General features: G+C 46.2%; 1 protein-coding gene across 4 annotated transcripts in view; it reads right to left on the minus strand.

Annotated features, from left to right (window-relative positions):
* Positions 1 to 23,539, minus strand: part of LOC144752132 (intercellular adhesion molecule 5-like) — a 293,713-nt gene that overhangs the window by 262,620 nt on the left and 7,554 nt on the right. Inside the window, exon 1 of one of the 4 annotated variants that reach the window (XM_078640081.1) lies at positions 11,549 to 11,664. The exons of the other annotated variants lie outside the window; for them this stretch is intronic. The gene's annotated coding sequence lies outside the window, so the exon portion shown is untranslated. Of the gene's footprint in view, positions 1 to 11,548; positions 11,665 to 23,539 lie in introns of those variants that run through there. 4 annotated transcript variants of the gene reach the window in all.

Here is a 23,539-nt window from a genome sequence, read left to right on the forward strand (position 1 = left end):
AAAATAATGGAGGGGTCTTGTCTAGTATGGTTAACAGCCAGATCACCTGCTTTGGTTTCGCTTACCCCTTTCGTTGAACAATGACTTGTTTAAGCCCTTCTTCTCTCCTTTCCTAGCCGCCAAAATTAATCACCACAGTTTCCTCTCCTTGGACCTTACATCTCTCACTCTTGAGTGTAGTACCCATCCACTCCTTGATGGATCTACTAAACCATTCTATATTTTTCAACACACTCCCTCCTTAACCCTCTTCTGTTTACCATATTATAAACAAGGAAGCAATGGTACAACAGTTGCAAATCTCTACTATTTGCAGAAGTAATAGAACAATGGTTCTCAAAACACTACAGCACAACTGTTGCCAAAATGTGCATGTCTGGATCAGAGAAACTCTCTGACCAGCCCCATATAGAGAAAGAAAGTAGGAGAGCTTCTTAAAGTGTATATTCTGTATTTGAATTTAGACCAAGGTGCAATTAATATATGTTTTGAAACATAAGTATTAGTAACTTAGTTGGACACTCAAATGACATATCAGAAACTTCCAGATGTTGTAAAGAAAAAGATTTCTTTACTTAGTGATTTTCTTTTTGTACACAAGCTAAAGACATGTCATCACTATGATTACAACATTACAACAAAGATTGTAGATCTGTGGACAGTGTTGATCCTTAGATGATTCCAGCCGACATGTGTTTCATCCCTACTTAAGGACTTTTTCAATGCTATGTACAAGTAAAGCTACCATCAAGAGAAATTTGTGCATAGTCTCATGGCACGCCAGTTCTGAGAAGATAACACAGAGAGACTTATCAAGGTCCTTAACCGTCTGTAATAGGACTACATCCTCTATCAATTATTGCAGAGCAAGGCAAGTTTCTTGGCAGCCTTATACCCTTAGGGCCAAACGTTTGGCGCTTTTGAACACTGGAAACATATAATACAAAGTCTCCAAAGCTACTCTGGAAGAAACAATTGTAGAGCCTATAACTTCAGGTTCTAGATCTGACATTTGGCTCATACGTTTGAGCGTACCGCATGCACAAATTTCTCTTGATGGTAGCTTTACTCATACATAGCCTTGAAAAAGTCCCTACGTAGGTACGAAACACGTGACAGCTGGAATCATCTATGGATCAACACTGTCAGCATATGTACAATCCTTGTTCTATTGATGTAATCATAGTGTGTACATGACTGTAGCTTCTGCGTAAAAACACTAATTGAAAATAAATCTTTTTCATTATAACATCTGGAAGTTTCTGGTATATCATTTGAGTATCCAACTAAGTTACTAATACTTATGTTTCAAAAGGTTTATTCACTGCACCTGGACCTAAATACAAAAACAGACGATATATTTTAAAGAGTGCTGCACTTCTGTTTACCCTCATTCAAACCAAACGATTTCCTCTACAGCAGTGTCCGTCTAGTTGACTCCTGCACTTCCAGGCACTCCAGGTACTCATTATGAGTTGTGTCACTATTATCTTTAGAGGGCTAGACTCTGTGACTTGTCAGATTCATCCTCCAGGAGGGATTCTCCTCTGCTGCAGGGAAGTGCTAGAAACCACAGACTGTGCTGAACAGAACTGTACCACTTTCCTTAGCGTGTGATATCAAAACATAGGGGACGGCGTGACTGATTACTTTCATGACTGCACCTGTTATGGTTACGTGTCTTATCCATCACCCCATTTTGTTTCATGTTCATACAAAGATGCAGCAATGAAAACAAGCAAAAAACACAACTCTGGTCATCAAACACACCATTTATTCCACCCTACATGCCACTTGATAGATGTCCCCTTCCATCCATGACACACCCATGGAGTAACATGCTACTCGCCTGTGAAAGTGCTTCAGCATCTTGTCAGCAGTAAAAAGCACTACATATAAACACTATCAAATAATGCTGTAATTTCTGTAGGCATGTTTGCAAGCAAAATATACATTAGGCCATGGTTAATGGCAATACAAAAATACAAAATAAACTCCATACTGGTTCCCAGTGAAGTACAGTTTATCAACGTGAACACTTTTGGCCTGCTGGAGCAAAGGCCAGGGCAACATGCAGAAAGTAGAGGAGTTGCGTAGGGTATGGAAACAGCCCATCCCCACTGAGTTGGATAGTGTGGAGACCGCACTAACCAATTTTAACAACTCTCTTACAGAAGCAATCGATAAAATAGCCCCTCTAAAGTTACACAAACAATACCCTGCCACCAAACAGGAAACATGGTATACAGAGGAACTTAGAATAGAGAAACAAAAATGTAGGAGGATAGAAAAGAAATGGAGGAAAACACAAACTGAAGAAAATAAGAAAGCACATCATGAGGCCCAGACCAAATATTATAAAAATATCAAACTTGCACGGAGGAATAGCCTCTCTCAACAACTTGCAGAAGCGGGCAACCGCTCTAAAGAACTATTTAATATTCTTCAATATTTTGTAAAACCTACTGCATGCGAAAGTCCTAATGACTTTTCACAAAAATTATGTGATGAAATTTCTCTATTCTTTGAAAGCAAAATTAATCTGATTTATGAAAAGATCTTAAAGGCCTCCAGTCAAAAGAGAAACAACTTTCTCTCTCCCTCCACTTCGCCCACACGGAGAACTACCAAATTTACGGCATTTCCAGTAGTCAATGACTCAGATCTTTCCTCCCTTATGAGTCACATAAAATCAGGATCTCCAGATGACCTTCTGTCAGCCAAAACAACTGCCTCCCTACAAACTTTGCTAGGACCTCATATCCAAGCACTAATCAACCATTCTCTCAGGGAAGGGTCTGTCCTCTTAGAGTGGAAAAAAGCGGTGGTGAACCCCATCCGAAAGAATGCGGCACTTCCATGGACCGACCTTTCAAACCTCCGACCCATCTCCCTCTTGCCGTACCTCAGCAAAATGACCGTGAGGCACGTGAACACTTATTTGTCTAAGTACATCGAGGCAGCGGAGGGTCTAGATTTTTCTCAATCTGGATTTCGTCCCAATCACAGCACAGAGTCAGCCCTCCTTTCAGTGACCGATAACATCAGGATGTCACTGGATGGAGGAGGTTCTATGATTCTGGTGCTGTTAGATTTATCCGCTGCCTTCGACACTGTGTCTCATGAGATACTTCTCGGTCGTCTGAGGGAGATGGGCATAGAAGGTGTGGCTTTGTCATGGTTGGAAAGCTTCCTTTCGGATCGATAACAAGGGGTCAGACTGGGCTCCCATCATTCCACCTCAAGGGAGCTCACCAAGGGAGTACCACAGGGCTCATGCCTAAGCCCCACGCTTTTCAACGTGTATGTGGCCCCCTTGGCAGACATTGTAAGAACTCATGGGTTCACCCCTGTGTCGTACGCTGACGACACTCAGCTTTTGTTCCCCTTTAAAAACCTAACGCCCGCAATACAAAAATCTTTTGCGGACGGAATGAGGGCAATATCGGACTGGATGGCTACAAACTGCCTCCAGTGTAATGTAGGCAAGACAGAGGTCATGCTGTTCGGGGAGGCCACACTTTTGTGGTCCCCTGAATGGTGGCCCCCGGATTTGGGACCAACACCAAGCCCCAAACAGACCGTTAAAAACCTCGGGGTGCGGCTTGATAAAGCACTTCTGCTCAAAGAGCACACAAATCAAGTAGCAGGTTCCTGCTTTCGGGTCATTGGACTGCTACGACGCGTCTTCCCGTTTCTGTCGGATTCCTACAGGAAAACTCGTGTTCAGGCCTTGGTAGTTAGTAGACTGGACTACTGTAATGGTTTGTTAATCTCGGCTAACTAGGAACAATTACAGAGATTACAGGTGGTCCAGAACACCGCAGCGAGACTAGTTCTCAACGCTCAGCCAAGGTCTGCTTCACTCCCCCTCTTGGTCAAACTTCATTGGTTGCCAATTAGGCAGCGTGTAACATTTAAAATCTGCTGCACAATTCACAAATGTCTTTTTGGCAATGGACCTAAATACTTACAAGAAAAATTCACTTTTTATAAACCCACTCGTACCCTGCGTTCTAGCAGTCAGCAACTACTCCAGGTCCCAAGGATAAAAAAGGCCAGGCAGGGAGGGCGAGCCCTGTCCTATAAAGGCCCCATCCTTTGGAATTCACTGTCCCCAACCCTTAAAAATACCACCAACTTTCAATCTTTCAAGAAAATCCTAAAAACCTATCTATTTACCACTTATTAAGAAAATCATCCAAAGCTCTCTCACAGTTCAGAACCAGGTCTTGGCTCCTTTATTAAAGCGAAGCGCGGAGATACCCCTTCGGGGATTGAATTACGGCGCTATATAAGAGCAAAAAAAAAAAAAAAAGAGGCATACCACAATATGGCAACCAGGTTTCCACTGATAGCCTGGTTACATCTGATGAATCAACAAGGATTTGAGAGACAAAAGCAGATTAGTAGGACTATGGGGTTTAAGGCTCTAGACTCCTAACGCTGAGGGCCATAACAAACTACTCATAAAGGAAATGGGCTCACAACTTACAGTGTAGTGATAGATGAACATCAAATAGGGGGGTCCAGTTCTAGTTTATTTCATGTTTATTCGGACCATTGGTCCACAAACAATGCATATCATTGATAAAAATTTGTCTTAAAAGAACATTTCATTAGCACACATAAATACATCCTAAAAACAGATTCAATCTAAAATCCCCACTATTACCTAAATTGCTGGAGGATTGGCTAAAATTAATTAAAAAAGGTATAAAACAGCCTTCACTTTTTGCATAAATTTCCCCATGGCCACGACAATATCTAAATAGGCCATTTTGGTCATCAGTGTCACAGCCTGGGTCCTAGTTTTAATCTAATATTTCATAAATATTGGTTTTAAAAACATAATACGTAAGTCCAGGAACTTCAGGCAATCGAATAAAATATGCGGCAGATCACATTGAGTACCCATGGAGCAAGTACAGCCTCCCATCTTATTTATCATAACACACTTTACCAGAATGTTCATATAACAAGGGTTTACCCCAATTCTTACCCTCAGAACTTCCTTTCGTAATTGATAGTCAGGTATCTTATCAATATAAGGGAAGCATTGATTATTTTTCCGTGTAGCAGCCATAAAACAAATCGAGATTTTATTTACAAGGTAATTTGATCCTGTGCATTGGATATTTCCATCCCCATCAAATAGGGGGGTCTCACGGCTGATATAGTTGGACTATTGTAACCAAAAAGGTTTTTGCTTATCAACTCTACTGAGCAACCCAGTGCATATCAGGATTTAAAAATTGTGAACCGTGTTTCTCATCTAATGGTACCTCAATATGTTGTACATTAACCTATTGATATTTTTTTAGACACACTCTCGCTAGACAGGTGCATGTAGACCTCTGCAGCAGATGAATAAACCAAATGAGAAATCTTAATTGAATTCTAAACAGTAGCGGCCGGCACAGGTAAGAGCAGTGAGGCAGGGGCGGGGTGTGTGGGTGTTGGGGGTGGGCGGGGTAAATCGACATTGGACGTGGGAAGTAAAATTAAATTAAATAAAAGATAAAACCACATACCGTGCGCTCGCCGCATCGCCGACTCGGCGATGCAGCGCACGCAAGTTAAATTGTTTTATTATTCTTTATTTTGCTTCTCCCATCATATTTTGACTTTTGTTAGAGTTTTATGATAGGGAAATACTGGCACCCTCCCAGAAGCATATCATGAATGAAACTCACCAGACACAGCAGGTTGCTCAGAAACAGAGTGAAATTTATTAAATGGTACCAAAAGCATGCATCATTGCTAATTAGCAAGGAAGAAGTCAGATCTGCCACCTTAGGGGCTCTCAGACCACTTCTTCCCAGCGTGACAAGTTTCTAGGTATTATATACTGTATGCAATGTCATGTCAGCGGAACTTAGAATAAGGCACCAAGCCAAATATGGCTGACATGGATGTGCAATGTCTGCACCATGCAAAACAGCCAGATATGGGCAGACCAGAAAGGCAGGCTCTGCACTGTGTAACATTTGCATATCATGTAGTCAAGACAAGCAAGGTGACCTGTAAGGGTGTACAGAATAGCTTGTTGAAGCTTGTCCAGTCAAGGTCAGATAGGAAGCCATTTTGAGCTCCAGGCCTCATGTTAATGTGATCTTATATACTCATGAACTCTTTGGAAGTACATGCAAAAGAATTTATATGGATATTCATATATATTTTGTAACACTTACAGCTTCAGTAAGGATTCTCTGTTGTATACAACGTTTATAGATATAGGGAACGGCGAGGTTTTGGATAAATGTATTTATTATAAAGTTTTTTAGAGCGCAAACTTGATACTGAAGGATATAATGCCCTCACAACAAAGTGATATTTAAAGTAAATACATTAAAAAAAAAAAATTAAAAAAGAGAGAGGCTGGTGAAAAAATGCTGTCACCATAAAGTGATTACCGTGAACTTGTGGTCCCTTTAGAGCCTGTTGTGCCTGACATCAGTACAATATTATTATTTATACCTGTAGAGGCAGAGTATTTTTCTCTCCTCAGTGGGTTTTAGCATTAAAGTCCATCCACTGGGTGAAAAAATCTTTGCCATCATACTGAGATACCAAATCCACTATGTTCACTGTGAGTGCCAATGTCAATGCGCAGGCAGTAAAGAGAGACTTGGGCGGTAGATTGTCTTGCAGTAAGATGATAAGCTCCTTGTGACATCTCCATCACTTGAGGCCTGTGAAAGACTGTGACAAAAGACACTGTAGCTCTGCTGAACTACCTCCAGGAGAGAAGAGAAGCCTCATTGTCAAAATGCCAGTGCTGCCAAAAAGAGATGACTTACCTGGGTTTTGTGATATTCCAAGGTACCCGCAGCATATCACCTTACAGAATTAAATTCAGGGCATTCAGCTCCTGCCCACCAAGAAAGGAATGATGTCCTTCCTGGGGATAATGAACTACTGCCACCAATGGATAATGAATGCAGATGCTATGACTGTTACAAAATGAATTTGCAAACTGTTTCAAGAAATTGAAAGAGACATTGTGTACTGCAACTTCATGGGGACTGCTGGACTGCCTGACTACAAACTGCATTTCCATCTCTGTTTCAGAGCAAAATAACATTGCAAATGAAGTGATGCTGCCAATGATGTGCTGACACAGATGGAAAAGAAAGGCCTGTGGGACAAAACTATGTGACTTTGCTTTCTGCAGTGACTAGGGGTCAGCAGCTGTGATGGTGGAGAGGATGGCTCTCATTGTGTTGGACTATACCTGTATTGTCTAGGTGCCATATTTGGTGCAGTGGTTGCTGTCTGGATCGACACAACATTTTTCTGCTAGCAGGCACACAGGTTATAATGGCACCATGTAAGATGCCCACCTGTTTATTGTCAAAAGTATTACCTGTAATAGGTTATTCTGATGAGATCGATTCTCTTAGAAACAGATAAGACACTCCAAAGTAAGTTGGTGTTGAGATTGTAGAAAAGGGCACCACGCCAAGATTAGACACCATTAAAAAAAGTAGACTATAGGAGCGGTACACTGATGGTTCCTCCAGCAGACTGATAGACACTGATCTCCTGATAGACACTGATTTCAGAGCAGGGTATGCCATAGCAATAGCTGAGGTGCAGCTCTGCCACTTGGAACATCTACCCAATAAGATGAGCTGTTTGCTGTGACAAAAGAGTGAATACTAGTCAAGGGTAAAAAATGGTCACATTTAAACTGACTCACATTATGCTTTGCAGTTCTTATTTGTGGCCAGCGGTGAAAATATCACAGATTCATAACAGAAACAGGGCACCTTATTAAAAATGGTCCTTTATTAAGGATCTTGTTAAAGGAAATACTATTGTACACTAGGATAGCGGTAATAAAATGTGAAGAATACCCAGGAGCTAATACTAAGTTAGCCAGAGATGATGCCATTGCTGACACAGCATTAAAAGAAAATGTCACAGCCAGTGCAGATGGGACTAATGAATAAAGCATTCCAAAAATACAGCTCATTCAGAGACAATTGTTGTAAGCTAATGTAAAGGAAGAACAATGGTCTCCAACAACAGATATAGAGGGAGGATTGATGATGAATGTGAGCTGAATAATGAAGAGAGTATGGGCCTACCAGGATGAGATAGATGCCTGTGTCCCCACGCAGTATGTTACTTTCCCTTACAAGACTGGAGCAGGGACCCTCTGATATTACACAAGGGAGGATGAATGTGCAGATGCAAGTTGCTTCCCAGTGAAAGGGAACTTCTGATATTGCACAAGGGAGGATGAATGCGCAGATGCATGTTGCTTCCCAGTGAAGGGATTTAAATATTTGCTGGTGTGGGTGGATATGTTTTCAAAATGAATGGAGGTGTATCCAACAGGGAAGATTAATGCAGCAACTGGGGCGCAGTACTTCAGTAAAGCCATCTCTCCAAGGTTAGGACCCACTAGGGCATAAATAGCGATAAAAGGGGATAACTCAGTGACTACATTTATGCTGAAGAGGTTATATCTGGGAATAAAGTATAACATGCATACCCCATACCACCCTCCAACTTGAGGCCAGGAGGAGTACATTAACTCCAAAATAAAAATAAAAATAAGGAAATAAATTATTAGTAAAAGAAACTGATGGAACATTCCTGAAAGGGCCTGGTGCTCTGAATTTAGGACTGCCTGCAATGTGGCAAGGACTTCTAAAGTGATTATGGATACATGGTCATTGCGAGAAAAATAAAAGCTGTTTCTTTTAGTTCTAGGTGGACTGGACTGGACCACAGACGGTTAACAAACGCCATGAATGGATTGAGGGGAGAAGATGCAAGGCAGCGCCCAACGCCTGAGAGGACGGTACCAGAAAGAGATGACCATCTGTCACCAGAGGACCTGAGCAACACAGCAGTCAAGAAGAGGACAGACCAGACCATTTCCACGATCCATGAGAGCCCATCATAAAGTGTCAACATCTACTGATGCTGTTGAGTACACATGATGGTCTGCACCTGCACCTGCAGAAAAATAGACTGAAGAGGACAACACAGCGCAGGTCTGTGACACTGCCCCTGAACAAGACGACTGCGGACCAGGAAGAGAAGAAGATGACCGCTTACTGCATGCCTTTAAACTACTGACACTTGCAAAAGGTGCCCAGGAACTGAGTTAGAAGTGTCACAGTAGCACTATGCATTGCACAGAGACAATATTTGTTGGACACTTACTGCTGGTATCACAACAGCCTGCTGATATAATATTGATATCCTCAAAATGTATCAATGTGACAATATATGCATTTTATGCAAAGACTGTGTAATGCCATTCAAAGATATGTAACTAATGTTTCCTACATATATAGACATATATATATTTTGGTGTTACATTAATGTTGGATAGGTATATCCAAAAGGGGGGATTGTTACAAAATATATATGAATATCCATATAAATTCTTTTGCATGTACTTCCAAAGAGTTCATGAGTATATAAGATCACATTAACATGAGGCCTGGAGCTCAAAATGGCTTCCTATCTGACCTTGACTGGACAAGCTTCAACAAGCTATTCTGTACACCCTTACAGGTCACCTTGCTTGTCTTGACTACATGATATGCAAATGTTACACAGTGCAGAGCCTGCCTTTCTGGTCTGCCCATATCTGGCTGTTTTGCATGGTGCAGACATTGCACATCCATGTCAGCCATATTTGGCTTGGTGCCTTATTCTAAGTTCCGCTGACATGACATTGCAAACAGTATATAATACCTAGAAACTTGTCACTCTGGGAAGAAGTGGTCTGAGAGCCCCTAAGGTGGCAGATCTGACTTCTTCCTTGCTAATTAGCAATGATGCATGCTTTTGGTACCATTTAATAAATTTCACTCTGTTTCTGAGCAACCTGCTGTGTCTGGTGAGTTTCATTCATGATATGCTTCTGGGAGGGTGCCAGTATTTCCCTATCATAAAACTCTAACAAAAGTCAAAATATGATGGGAGAAGCAAAATAAAGAATAATAAAACAATTTAACTTGCGTGCGCTGCATCGCCGAGTCGGCGATGCGGCGAGCGCACGGTATGTGGTTTTATCTTTTATTTAATTTAATTTTACTTCCCACGTCCAATGTCGATTTACCCCGCCCACCCCCAACACCCACACACCCCGCCCCTGCCTCACTGCTCTTACCTGTGCCGGCCGCTACTGTTTAGAATTCAATTAAGATTTCTCATTTGGTTTATTCATCTGCTGCAGAGGTCTACATGCACCTGTCTAGCGAGAGTGTGTCTAAAAAAATATCAATAGGTTAATGTACAACATATTGAGGTACCATTAGATGAGAAACACGGTTCACAATTTTTAAATCCTGATATGCACTGGGTTGCTCAGTAGAGTTGATAAGCAAAAACCTTTTTGGTTACAATAGTCCAACTATATCAGCCGTGAGACCCCCCTATTTGATGGGGATGGAAATATCCAATGCACAGGATCAAATTACCTTGTAAATAAAATCTCGATTTGTTTTATGGCTGCTACACGGAAAAATAATCAATGCTTCCCTTATATTGATAAGATACCTGACTATCAATTACGAAAGGAAGTTCTGAGGGTAAGAATTGGGGTAAACCCTTGTTATATGAACATTCTGGTAAAGTGTGTTATGATAAATAAGATGGGAGGCTGTACTTGCTCCATGGGTACTCAATGTGATCTGCCGCATATTTTATTCGATTGCCTGAAGTTCCTGGACTTACGTATTATGTTTTTAAAACCAATATTTATGAAATATTAGATTAAAACTAGGACCCAGGCTGTGACACTGATGACCGAAATGACCTATTTAGATATTGCCGTGGCCATGGGGAAATTTATGCAAAAAGTGAAGGCTGTTTTATACCTTTTTTAATTAATTTTAGCCAATCCTCCAGCAATTTAGGTAATAGTGGGGATTTTAGATTGAATCTGTTTTTAGGATGTATTTATGTGTGCTAATGAAATGTTCTTTTAAGACAAATTTTTATCAATGATATGCATTGTTTGTGGACCAATGGTCCGAATAAACATGAAATAAACTAGAACTGGACCCCCCTATTTGATGTTTTGACTTTTGTTAGAGTTTTATATAGCGGGAACTAGACCCGAGACATTGGGTATCAGAGCGTTACATGAGCACCAGTTTGGTTACAGACGGACACATTCATTTTTGTTAGGCACGGGAAGATTAAGTGATTTTCCCAGAATCACAGAATGTTGAGGGTCGTTGCCGAGACTCAACACGACCTCACCACTCCCCGCCTCAGTCCCAATGCCCCACCACTCTTGCCTGTTTCGGCTGCTACTGATTCTGAATGCTGATTGATAGTTTAGAGCACATGGGCTATCTTACAAAAACTGTAAATCTATCACCTTCATAGCACTTTTTAATGAGAGATGTGATAATTGTGCAGTTTTATATCTCAAGAAACACATGGGGTGACGACAGATCCGTAATCCCTACAGGTGCCTCTTTATTGAGGAACCTGGAGGGAGCTCCTGTGCCCAGTCCCCATCCTTGGCATGGGCTGAACCATTTCAGATCAGAGTTCTACGTACCTCCCCTGTCATGTGGAACACCTTCTGTGACGTCAGCTGGGAGTAACGATAGATAGTGAGCAACTGCTACAACTGACCTGCCCTTGTTATCCTCGGTACTCCCCTTCCTACTCCTAATCTTGTGAGTCATGAAGGTGGGGTCACGAAGAGAGCCCGGTTTACTTTCTGTAGCCCCCACTCATTGCCCACCCACCACCTTCAAGTGAAAAAAATACGACAGCTAAAGGTGGAAGTAGCTGCCAACCTTGTGACGTCAACAGGATATGATGTCACCGATGAATCGCCTTCCAGGGGCACTCTCCGCCAGACCTGACCGGGTACCCAACAGCACATTGGAAGGTGCAAGAAAGCGAGTGAAATACGCCCACCACATGCTCATAAACTGAGAAAAGAATTCCTATATTTTGCCTTGGGACTTATAAAATGTTTAAAAGTACAATGGCAGATTTTATCCTGAAACCCAATGCCCACGCACCTGTTGGGCACCCCCATCTCCGCCCTGGAAAGTGCAATAACATGCTCTGAGGTCACTAGTTTTTTTTCTCAGTGACTGGCTATTCAGGGGAAACCGTAACACTGAGATAACAAAATAATGTTGCAGGAAAAGTTGAAAACGCACTTCTGCAAACAGGTGTCCTCATATTTCTTTGCTAGAATCTGTTGCTATTCCTCCTCTGTGCATTGTGTGGCCACTAACTGGTTTCTCAGTGCATGTGTTTTCTTACACAATGGAGAATGGTTGACTAATCCCCATGGTTTATTCAATTGTACAGCATGAGCACCTTGCATATGCAGAGGTAACACGAACAGGAACCTCTTTCTAATTTAAGGAAAAAATCGGAGGAGTCAAGAGAAAAACAGTGTTGGCCAGCAAAAATGTGTACAATAAATAGGAAGGTAGGTTACAGCAGAATTAAATCATATAACAAAAAATGAGGTTATGCAGCAGAGCAGGCTTCTCCAACCAGTAGCTTGTGAGCTACTGGTAGCTCTCTAGCAACTTGTAAATAGCCCTTCTGTGTACAGCCCAGCAGACTAAGTGGGATATTCACAAGGACGTAACTCCGATATATTGCCACCTTAAAGCATCAAAAGTGGATAGATTTTACACCCCATTCACAAGCTGGTGCAAACGGCAGACATCGCCAGTATTCCTGCGATAACTGCCCCAAAATGTATCCCCACGGTGGACACCACCAACTAACTTTAATGAGATGCAGAGTAGGCATTCCCGTGCAAAAACACACGAAAAAACCACAACACCACTTTCACAACGAACCGCCAGATCTGCGATGCGAACCAAAAACAGGCAATAAGCCGCAGGAGCAGCAGGGAATTAACACCAGCCTTTTGCTGGTGTTAAGCAGGACAACAACCTGCAGCATACAAGGGAACCCAGCCAAGAAGCAACACCTGAAGACCCACAGATGCCATGGAGACAATGATCATGCAACGCCGATACCCATGAGGGCAACAACACCCACCGCAACCTCCCCAGGCCCGCCACCACCCCCAGGATCCGCCCCGCCCCCCTACCTCCCCCCGGGAACACACAGAGGCAGCGTACACCAAGACATTGTACCCACCTGAAACGCGCTTGCCGCCCAGACCCAACTCAAGAGAAGGACATTGTCCACTACAGGCCCAAAAGGACAAACATTCCCCGCATCCTGACCCACATCCCCCACCTGCTGATGGTCCCAACTCAGTGGACAACCAACATCCCTCCGCAGACAAAGCTGCCGGCTGCGCAGCACATGCTGGCCTCTGGTACCATCCAACCCACAACTGCAAGAGTCGGAAGAGTCACACAGCCAGCCCCATCCAAGGTCATCATACCTGTCCTGGATTCCAACATCAGCCTGGTACCCCAGCACCCCCTTGTCACCCACACTACACAGGAGCAGCTGGAGACCAAGCAAGGCCCCTATGGCATAGCTCGATTCCCTCACGTGTCAGGGAAAATCAACTGCACACATGTACTCCTCCTGCCCCCTGCCCTCACTGTACACAACTACCACAACAGAAAGCACATGCATACCATGAACGTGCAGGCAATAGTGGACCGTCCAGGACTCCTTAACAATGTCATGGCCAACTCCCCAGGCAGAGTGCATGATATTCACATCTCCCGACAGCCCATCATCACCCAGCACTCCCAGGATGGCACACATGGAAATGCAGTGCCCGTTGGTAAGTCCAAAATAAACACACCACACACCTCCAGTTCACAGTCATGCAACTCATGACACTGCCAATGGGCACGCAGCACAACTACATCCAACATGATACGCAACAATGCAACCGACCAGACACGACAACACAACTCCACTGGGAATCCGGTCATACTATGCCCACAACCCAGCCATGGCATGGCACCGCAGGGTTCAGGGCTCCACACTTTAGCGATTCCTAAAGCTGAGGGGTGGATGTGAAGAGAGGCATGGAGCAGGCATGTGCGAGTTTGCAGGTGACTAAGGAATGTGAACCTACCCAATGGCAGGTGTGGCGTGGAGGTACAGGACAGACCACAGAGTACAAACCATGGAAATGACCATGTGAAGATCAACTGCTAGTGCATGGAGTGTAGTGGCCAGTGGACGCTACCATTTCCCCACAGCTGTGGGGCAGAATGTAGAAATATCACACGTTACGTCCCCCCTGCATGCACGTGCATAGTGGGTTGGACCTGCACACGCCAGGCCTGCGTAGGGGTGTGAACAAAAAGCCTGTTGCACTGGTCGTGATCCTCATTCGGAATGGACAACGCATCTGCCAGGGCGGCGCGTCTCAGCCTGCCACGAGTCCTGCGCCAAGCGCGGCGGGGCCTGCATCCCTGTGCGCCTCCTGCACCCCGGGCCGCTGGTCCCCAGACCCGTCATGCCTGCCCCAGCGCACCAACGAGGCTCCGCTCACCTGCCTACACTGGCATGTTTCAAAGATGAACCACCTCATGCCGGTGGAAGCTCCAAGCACCAGTTCTGTGACCTCTGCAGCCTCCGCAGACCATCGCTGGGCGCCCTGACGCTGGCCCACATTACTTCTTTCTCATTGACATACTCCACCTGCGTCCTCTTCGACCCCGTAGGTCCCACATGTGGAACTGTCGCCTGAGTCCTGAATGGCAGTGACCCGAAGTCCATGGCAGCGGCCACAGCACCAGGCTCCCTTTGATCAGTGAGGCATAATTCCATTTCGCAGGCCTGCGACACGTGGTGCCACTAACCATGTTCAATGCAAGCCTGCAACATGTGATGCCACTAACTCTCTTCAATGCAAGCCGGCGACACATGATGCCACTAACGTGGTGCCATTATCCCTGTTCAACGCAAGCCGGCGACACGTGGATGAGGGCTCATGCCTACCCTGCGGACCAGTAGGTCCCACATCCAGCACTTAGTCGCGAATCATGAACGGCAGAGTCCACATCAGTTAACGCACTGAGAGGAGTAAGAGGAAGATGCGGCTTAGTCCGGAAGAAAGCGGGATCAGAGTCACGGAGTTGAACACTATCAACAACTGACCTGGTGCCATCAACCCTGTTCACTGCAAGTCATCGGCCCATGGCGGTAGGCCCGTGCAGGACACTGTGCATCTGGGGCCACTAACTCTGTGCAGCACAAGTCATGGGGCCTTTATGGTTGAATGGTTGTGTCCTTTACGATGTACACTGTTGTTGATTTCTGACTGCACCAAGCTGCCCTTGCCGTCTGGTGTGCACACACCCCACTCACATCCAACACAGGTGTCACTCGGTATGGGTGCCTGCTAATAAATGTGGCCGTACATTCGTGCCCGTAGCCATTCACACCATCTGAGCAACTGTGTCCGTGTGGTCATTGTGTCAACATGATGGGCACGGGCCCTGCAACATCACAGTGTGCTGTCTTCAGCAGACGTTACCATGTCACCTCAGCGTTGGCAGTGACCCTGGACATGTAGCTTTGCACGCACCCCCTGCATGCACAAGCAGCGTGTGCTGGTCCGGCGTACGTCAGGTCAGCGCAGGGGTGTGCTGATTCGGCAAGGGGGCAGGGTGTGGCCTTGTGTGGTAAGGGTGTCTCTGTGTTGGGGTGTAGTCACCACCAGGGCCACAGAAGTTGATGTGGTAATGTAGCATGCATCAGGAGGGCGGGCCTGTACGTACGGGGACATGTAGAAGGGCAGGACAACTCGGGGTCTTGGCACATGCATGCCAAGTGTTATGTGTATCAGTCCTGCGGATGCATGAGTCAGTTGCCTGGCCTTATTCGCAGCATGATCACATGCAGCCATGGGCAGTACACCTGTGTCCGCCCGGTCAGGACCATTGGCCTACACTCACGTGGCCGCAGCCCTTCAAAGGCCAGCGTCACGGTGTTGTTGGCATGCCACTGGACATGCGCGGACATGCATTACAATGGTGTGCCATAGGAGTGATGTGATGCAACTGCGCAGCGCACTCAAGTGTGGGGGCTAGTGGGAGGGAGGAGCAGCTGTGTGGCGACGTAACACACAGTGAGGTCGCTCATGTGCCACGTGCTGGGCACATCCTTCATGAATCCTAGGGTAGCAGACATCCCACCACACCCACAACAGGCCTCTATACATCTTGTGTATGCATGCAGATGGTGAAGTTGCTGTAGGGATGAAAGGTCCTTTGTCTGAACTATCAGGCGGTAGCACGTCTGCAGCTCCGAGCAGGAACTTGCATGTGGCCAGCACCCCCTGACAGATACAATAGCATTTGCTTGCGGCTCCCACACTACGCACTGCCCGACTTGTGACCAACGTGTACACATCCCACACGCAGAAGTCCTTGGTCGTAGTTAACATGTGTGAAATAGCATTCACACATACTCCCACACCACCCCAGGCCTGTACCCATTGCACACAGACACTGCTCATTGCACCGAGCTGTGCCATTTCATCCACAGGACTGGCGCAGGTCAATCCAGTACCGCTTCAAGCAGAGCCATTGACGCAATGGCAGACCATCCCCCGGACACATGCTCGACTCCAGTCTCGTGGACCTGTACCGTGCACGTCTGCTGCATGTACTGGGGGCACTGCAGTTGGCAGTGCTGCGGATCAGTTACCGGCCCGAGCTTCTGCCTTACGGATGGCACCTGCGTTCAGCCTGTGTGGCATTGTTGCTCATGCATATTCGAGTGGTCCATGTATGTCTGCCTCTGCAAAGTAACAGTAGCTGACCTGGATTTCGACGTGTGTATGCGCCCCCTGTTGACCCACGACCAGGAGTGTCACTGTGATGTCCATTTATGGCATGCATGGATGTTTCATCATAGGGATACGTGGTAACAGTCGATTTTTTACCATTAACATTTTTTGTAATTCGCATAGGATTAGATGTAAACACAATTTTTAATTATGGATATTTTACCACTACATTTTTGATCATGACTTTTTGTTCATCTGGCTTTTTGTACATACATTCTTAGAAATATGCTAACTTGTGCATTGTTTACACATTGTGTAAAGGCCTTCTACCATTTGTATGGTCCAATTGAGCTTTCGGTTTGCAAGCTTGCAAAACTCTAGCTCGTGTAATTAGCTGCACACACGTTTTATCTGATGTTTACTTTAATACTGTAAAAGTTCTTTATGTATTTTAAAGCACATGATAAAAACAATGTTTCACGTTGTCATACTAGGAAAGGAACATGCAAAGCAATGATCTTGCTTCCCCTTTCAGAAGATAGCATCCCTTCCTGTGTTTTTCCTGTGTGCTTTTACTCAGCATTTACAGCAAGGGAAAATAAACTACAGTTCCCAGAGTGCCATGCCAAATTAGGACTTGATGAGCTAGTCACACATGACATGGCACTGCTTTAGAACTTCTGGACTTGGTGAACTATTCACACCCAACCTGAAAGAGCTTGAGTTCTCTAGACTGTGAGAGCTACACCGACCTTACATGGGACAGCTTGAGATGACTGGCCTGGGTGTGCTACCCACACCTTACATGGAACAGTGTGAGATCTTTGCCCGGGGGAGCTACTCACACCTTACATGGGACAGCTTGAGATCTCGGGCCTGGGTGGGCTTACATGGACAGATCGAGATCTCTGGCCTGGGTGGACTACCACTCCTTGCATGGGACAGCTTGAGATCTCTGGCCTGGGTGGGCTCAGCAGCGGCTCCTCTGCTATGGCAGAGGGGTGTCGCCCCCCGCCAGTTTCCTCAAAACGGCAGGAAAGAGAATATAAAATGATAATAAACATGTTTTATCATTGTTTTATATTTCCTTTCCTGCCGTGTCTCCGTGGGCGAGGCCAGCAGGATGACAGGCTGCAGGAGGAGTGGTGGACAGCACTTTCGTCAGTGTGCATGCCGGTTTAACCGTCCGTCTCAGGCTGGCCAAACCGTCATGCGCACTGAAGCGGTCCAACCCGAGCTACATTATCAGGTTAGAGATAGAAGGCACAGGTTCCCAGTCTCACTGGGAGTGCAAGTTGGAGTGCACTCAGGCAAAGTCTGCGGCTGCTTTCATGCTGCCACCAGCAGCATGAGAACAGTGTCAGGATTGGCCGCAGTGGAGTTTGGGAGCCAGTGTCTGGAGGAGAGGAGGAGAGGAGGAGAGGAGCAGAAGAGCGCGATGCAGCTGGCTGCAGGCAAAAAATGTTGTCGCCCCCTGACCCTTTTATCCTCCCCCCGCCCAGCCATGCCCAGCCATTCTTGGTCAACACCAGCCGCTACTGTGTGGGCTACCCACACCCGACCTGAAAGAACTTGAAATCTCTGGCTTGGGTGAGGTACACCCACTTTACATGAGACAGCTTGAGAACTCTTGACCGGGTGGACTTCCCACACCTTACATGGGACAACTTGAGAGCTCTGGATTGGGTGGGCTATCCACACCTTACATGGGACAGCTTGAGATCTCTGGCCTGGGTGGGCTACCCACACCTTACATGGACAGCTTGAGACCTCTGGCCTGGGTGGGCTACTTAGGCCTTACATAGGACAGCTTGAGATCCCTGCCATGGATGAGATACTCACTCCTGAGACAGGACCATAGAAACAAACTTCCAACTTCCCTGAGGCTGCTCTAGCCTAAGGGAAGACCTTGATGCTAGGTGACATGACCTTAAATAAAGGACTGTGAGGTAGTGGGGACACTGAAAAAGAGATGGGCTGAGGGAACTGTTAAAGAGAAACAAGTGTTTCCAGAGGCACCACAATAGCTTGAGAAGGATGCCGTAAGTGAGGGTGAAAGGGAAAGGTTAAGATGGAGAGGTGACCAATTGCAGCTGGACGACTTTTTTTAATTTTTTTTTTATTTTTTAAAGTTCTTTTTATTGAAATTTTCAAAAGAGTGAATAGAAACAAGGGAAGGGAGACATAGCTGTTATATGGCTCCTTACTTACATTTTAGCAGTCTTGATTATAACAGAGCAACCTCAGAGGATATCATCAGTCTTGAGCAATACAGTTGAGCCGATAGCCCTAACCCTCTATGCATTCTACTGCTCTCTGTAGTATCTGTCTTCCTGAGATCAGTTCCAGGGCTCTGCGTTGTCCCAATAAAGAAGAGACAGAGATAAAAAGAAGGCAACAGTAAAAGAGGGGGAAATTCAAAGACTGAATGGGGCGAGGAAGGGAATTTCTCTCCAGCTCAAGTGGATGTGAGATTTTAAAGCTACGTCTTTGGTTTCGACTATCTATAGGTGAAAGGGGTGGCCCTCCGCAGTATCCATGCTTAAACTGTTGCGCTGTCACCATTGTCCGGGGGTGAGGAGTCTAAGCAGCCATGCAGTGGCACCCATATGTCTTTGGGTCGGGCTTGTGCAGGCATCAGTTCCCAGTAATTGGACAATTGGTGGCAGAGTGCTGCGTCCTTGAGCCACTCCGCTGCTCTCAGACTGCGCCTGCAGCGCCAGCAGATAGCTACCCTTCTCTTAGCTAGGAGTAATAACATGGCCACCAGCTTCCTATGTTCTGCATCTATCCCACGCACATAACCTAAAAGAGCCACCAGGGAGGAGCACTCAACTGCAGCGCCTATCAATAAGGTCAGCACCTCAAAGATGCTTTCCCATTACCTCGCCAAATGAATAAGACGCAGTCTGTAATTGGCTGACATTTCTTTCATTTGCGCGCAGCAGTATGCCCATGTACCCTCCTCTAGCCGGCCTCCCGGGATCTTCTACCACTCGCGCTGCGCAGGGGGGACACATGTCGGGGATGTGCGCTGCTTACCCGAATAAAGTCAAGTAAGGAGCTTCAGCAGCAAGGGATTCACTAAGAATTCCTCCATTACTAGGAATGCTAGTGGGGTAACCGGTTAGTGTACCCTTAGTTGATAGTAAGTGAGCCTGTCCAGCATCCCTGTATGATCTTCACCCAGTGCTTAATCTATGGTAGCAAATACCCGATTGCGAAATCCTGTCCCATTTTGTGAAGCTGAAGCTGCCGCAGTCTTTGACCCACCCCGCCTCTGTAGTGAAGGGCAGTTCTGGATGTTCAATGAGTGGAATAGAGGGGGCAAATGTAGTTTCCAATCGCGCTCTGCCATGCCCACACCGTGCAGCCTACTATATCCACCTTGGCACAGGGTCTTCCCTGGGGTCCAAACAGCGCCATGTATAGAGGTATTGGGTCCGCCCTGTCACTTTCCGAAGCAGTGTGCGCCATAAAGTGGGTCGGGAACATCCAGTGATAGGCAAATTGTGCCTGAGCACAGTTATAATAGAGCTCCATGTCTGGAGCCACAATCCCACCCTGTTGAAACGGTAGCGCCAGGCTCTCCCATGCCACCCGGAGCGGTTTGCCCGCCCATGCCAACGTTATCAAATTTGAGCGTAATCGGCATCGAAATGCCGTAGTGAGGCAAAGCAGCAGGTTAGTGAAGATATATAAAAACTTGGGGAGGACCACCATCTTGGCAATGGCCAATCGACCCCCTAGGGATAAAGGGAGTGTTCTCCACCTGCTCAGTCTACTCTCCAGCCACTTCATGAGCTTGCCATTGTTGTGGCTCCAGATCCAGAGTTCAACCACGCTCTGGCTCAGCCAGATCCCTAAGTATTTCACTGGGGAGTTCGCCTACTGAAGTGGGAATTCCGACTGAAAGGGGTATCTGGACAACTTTGAAAGTGGTGGGTGAAATAACTGTCACAAATTGCAACCAGCAAGGACACCAAGCATGCGAGCCCCACTGTCACGATGGGGTTCTCTCCCAAGAAACCTTTGAAATTATGCAATCAAATGATGCATTTTCCAGTACACCTTTAATATAAATTTGTTTAGCAGCCATAGTCTCTGAAAAGGCAAGCAGTGTATCCTTTAATGCTAAGTAATGCTGACCCTCATAGGAGCGTTGCCGGAATGTCTGCCCTGAAACAATTTTGATAAAATGGTGACAAAAAAAGTTCCCCTTTGAGCAGAATTTCCCTTTAAAGACATCTAAAAGCCAAACTTAATACAGGTGGCAGTTCAAAAATGCAATTTTGTGTGGTTCATGATTTACAATAGTAGCAATATATACATTGATATTTAAATTCATGTCACCTTTTCCTCCTGCCTTTTCCAAGTACAATTTCAGTCATGTGTTATGACTGAGAATCTCCATGAAAAATAAAAACTACATATATTTCACATTCTCCGGCAATTGAGTGAAGGAACACAACATTTACAGGCTCATTTAGCAAGGATGCTGCTCAACTTGCAAAGATCTTTTAGGTTAGGACATTAGATTACACTAATCCCTCTTGCTCGGTTTTCAGGCAATTATACCAATCATCACTCACATATTTGCTTTAAATAAATATTTTGAGGACACAATTATTCTGTCCCCAGACATCAGCTTGATCAATTATGAAAATGCACACATTTTGCTGTCAAATACATGTTTTCATTTTTTTTTAATAAATGTGATTCCACAATGACAAAATGTGTCATTTTCCTGAAAAAAGGTTTGATGAAATACTACCTTTCCAGTTTGAGTAACTATTTTTGGTTCCCATATGTGAATTTATCATTTTCAGTAAGCTTTAAAATGTGCCACTACTATACACCTATAGAATCTTCACTTCCTTATGTCTTTTATCACCATTTCATACCACAAAAGGCAGCAGTATGCCATGAATTGCCAACATTATGCCAAAGCCAACAGTGTAGAGTCAACATGCCATAGATATGACAAAACTCTTGACTTAACACTATTAAGCAAGTGTCAAATTCATATAAGGGGCAGGTGACAAAAAATATATCAATCAACCAATCAATCAATCCATCACTTATAAAGCACACTATTTACCCGCGAGGGTCCCAAAGCGCTGAGGGGGAGAGGTGCCGCTACTGCTCGAAGTGCCAGGTCTTGAGGAGTCTTCTGAAGGTGAGCAGGTCTTGGGTCTGCCGCAGCTGGGTCGGGAGGGTGTTCCAAGTTTTGGCGGCTAGGAAGGAGAAGGATCTGCCGCCGGAGGCCGTTCGTTGGATAAGGGGGACGGCGGCGAGGGCGAGGCTGGTGGAGCGGAGTTGGCGGGTGGGGGTGTAGAAGCTGAGTCAGCTGTTCAGGTAGGCTGGGCCGGTGTTGTGGAGTGCTTTGTGTGCGTGGGTGAGGAGCTTGAAGGTGATCCTCTTGTTGACGGGGAGCCAGTGCAGGTTTCTTAGGGGGGCGGTGATGAGGCTGCAACGAGGGATGTTGAGGATCAGGTGGGCGGAGGCGTTTTGGATGCGTTGCAGTTGTCGTAGGTGTTTGGCCTGGATTCCTGCGTAGAGTGGGTTGCCGTAGTCCAGCCTGCTGCTGACGAAGGCTTGGGTCACCGTTCTTCTGGTTTCAGTCGGGATCCACTTGTAGATCCTGCGGAGCATGGGGAGGGTGTTGAAGCAGGAGGAGGTGATGGCGTTGACCTGTTTTGACATGGAGAGGGAGGAGTCGAGGGTGAATCCTAGGTTGCGTGCGTGGTCCGTGGGTGTAGGTGCTGTTCCCAGTGTGGTCGGCCACCAGGAGTCGTCCCAGGCAGAGGGGGTGGGGCCAAGGATGAGGACCTCCGTCTTGTCTGAGTTCAGTTTCAGACGGCTGCTTCTCATCCATTCTGTGACAGCCTTCATTCCCTCGTGGAGGTTGGTTTTGGCGGCGTGCGGGTCCTTGGTGAGGGAGAGGATGAGCTGGGTGTCGTCCGCGTAGGAGATGATGTTCAGGTCATGCTGGCAAGCCACTTGTGCGAGGGGTCCATGTAGACGTTGAACAGGGTCGGGCTGAGGGATGAGCCCTGGGGTACACCGCAGATGATGTTGGAGGCCTTGGATCGGAAGGGTGGGGGGCAGACTCTGTGGGTTCTGCCGGAAAGGAAGGACGTGGTCCAGTCCAGGGCATTTTCCTGGATTCTGGCTTCTTGGAGGCGTGTACTTAGTGTGCGGTGGCAGACCGTGTCGAAGGTGGCTGACAGGTCCAGGAGGATGAGGGCTGATGTTTCGCCGTTGTCTAGTTGACGCCTGATGTCGTCTGTGGCGGCGATGAGGGCTGTCTCGGTGCTGTGGTTTCATTTGAATCCGGACTGGGATGGGTCTAAGATGTTGTTGTCCTCGGGGTGGTGGGCTAGTTGCATGTTGGCGATTTTCTTGATGACCTTCACAGGGAAGGGGAGCAGGGAGATGGGCCGGAAGCTCTTGAGGTCCTTGGGGTCCGTCTTGGGCTTCTTGAGGAGGGCGTTGATTTCTGCGTGTTTCCAGCTTTCCGGGAATGTAGCTGTCTCGAAGGAGATATTGATGATCTTCCGTAGTCGGGGTGCGATGGTTGTGTCTGCTTTGTTGAATACCTGGTGTGGGCAGGGGTCTGACGGTGATCCTGAGTGGATGGAGTTCATGACCTTGTATGTCTCGTCGTCGTTGGCGTAGGCCCAGGAGGTCAGGAGGTTGGTGCAGGTGGTTTTCGTGGGGGGGTCGGAGTCTGTCGTGGTTGGGGCCGTCGGGGTGTTGAGGCTGTCGTGGATGTCAGTGATCTTGCGATGGAAGAAGGTGGCCAGTGAGTCGCACAGCTCTTGCGAG

This window comes from Lissotriton helveticus, chromosome 1_1, assembly GCF_964261635.1.
Source record: "Lissotriton helveticus chromosome 1_1, aLisHel1.1, whole genome shotgun sequence".
Classification (NCBI taxonomy): domain Eukaryota; kingdom Metazoa; phylum Chordata; class Amphibia; order Caudata; family Salamandridae; genus Lissotriton; species Lissotriton helveticus.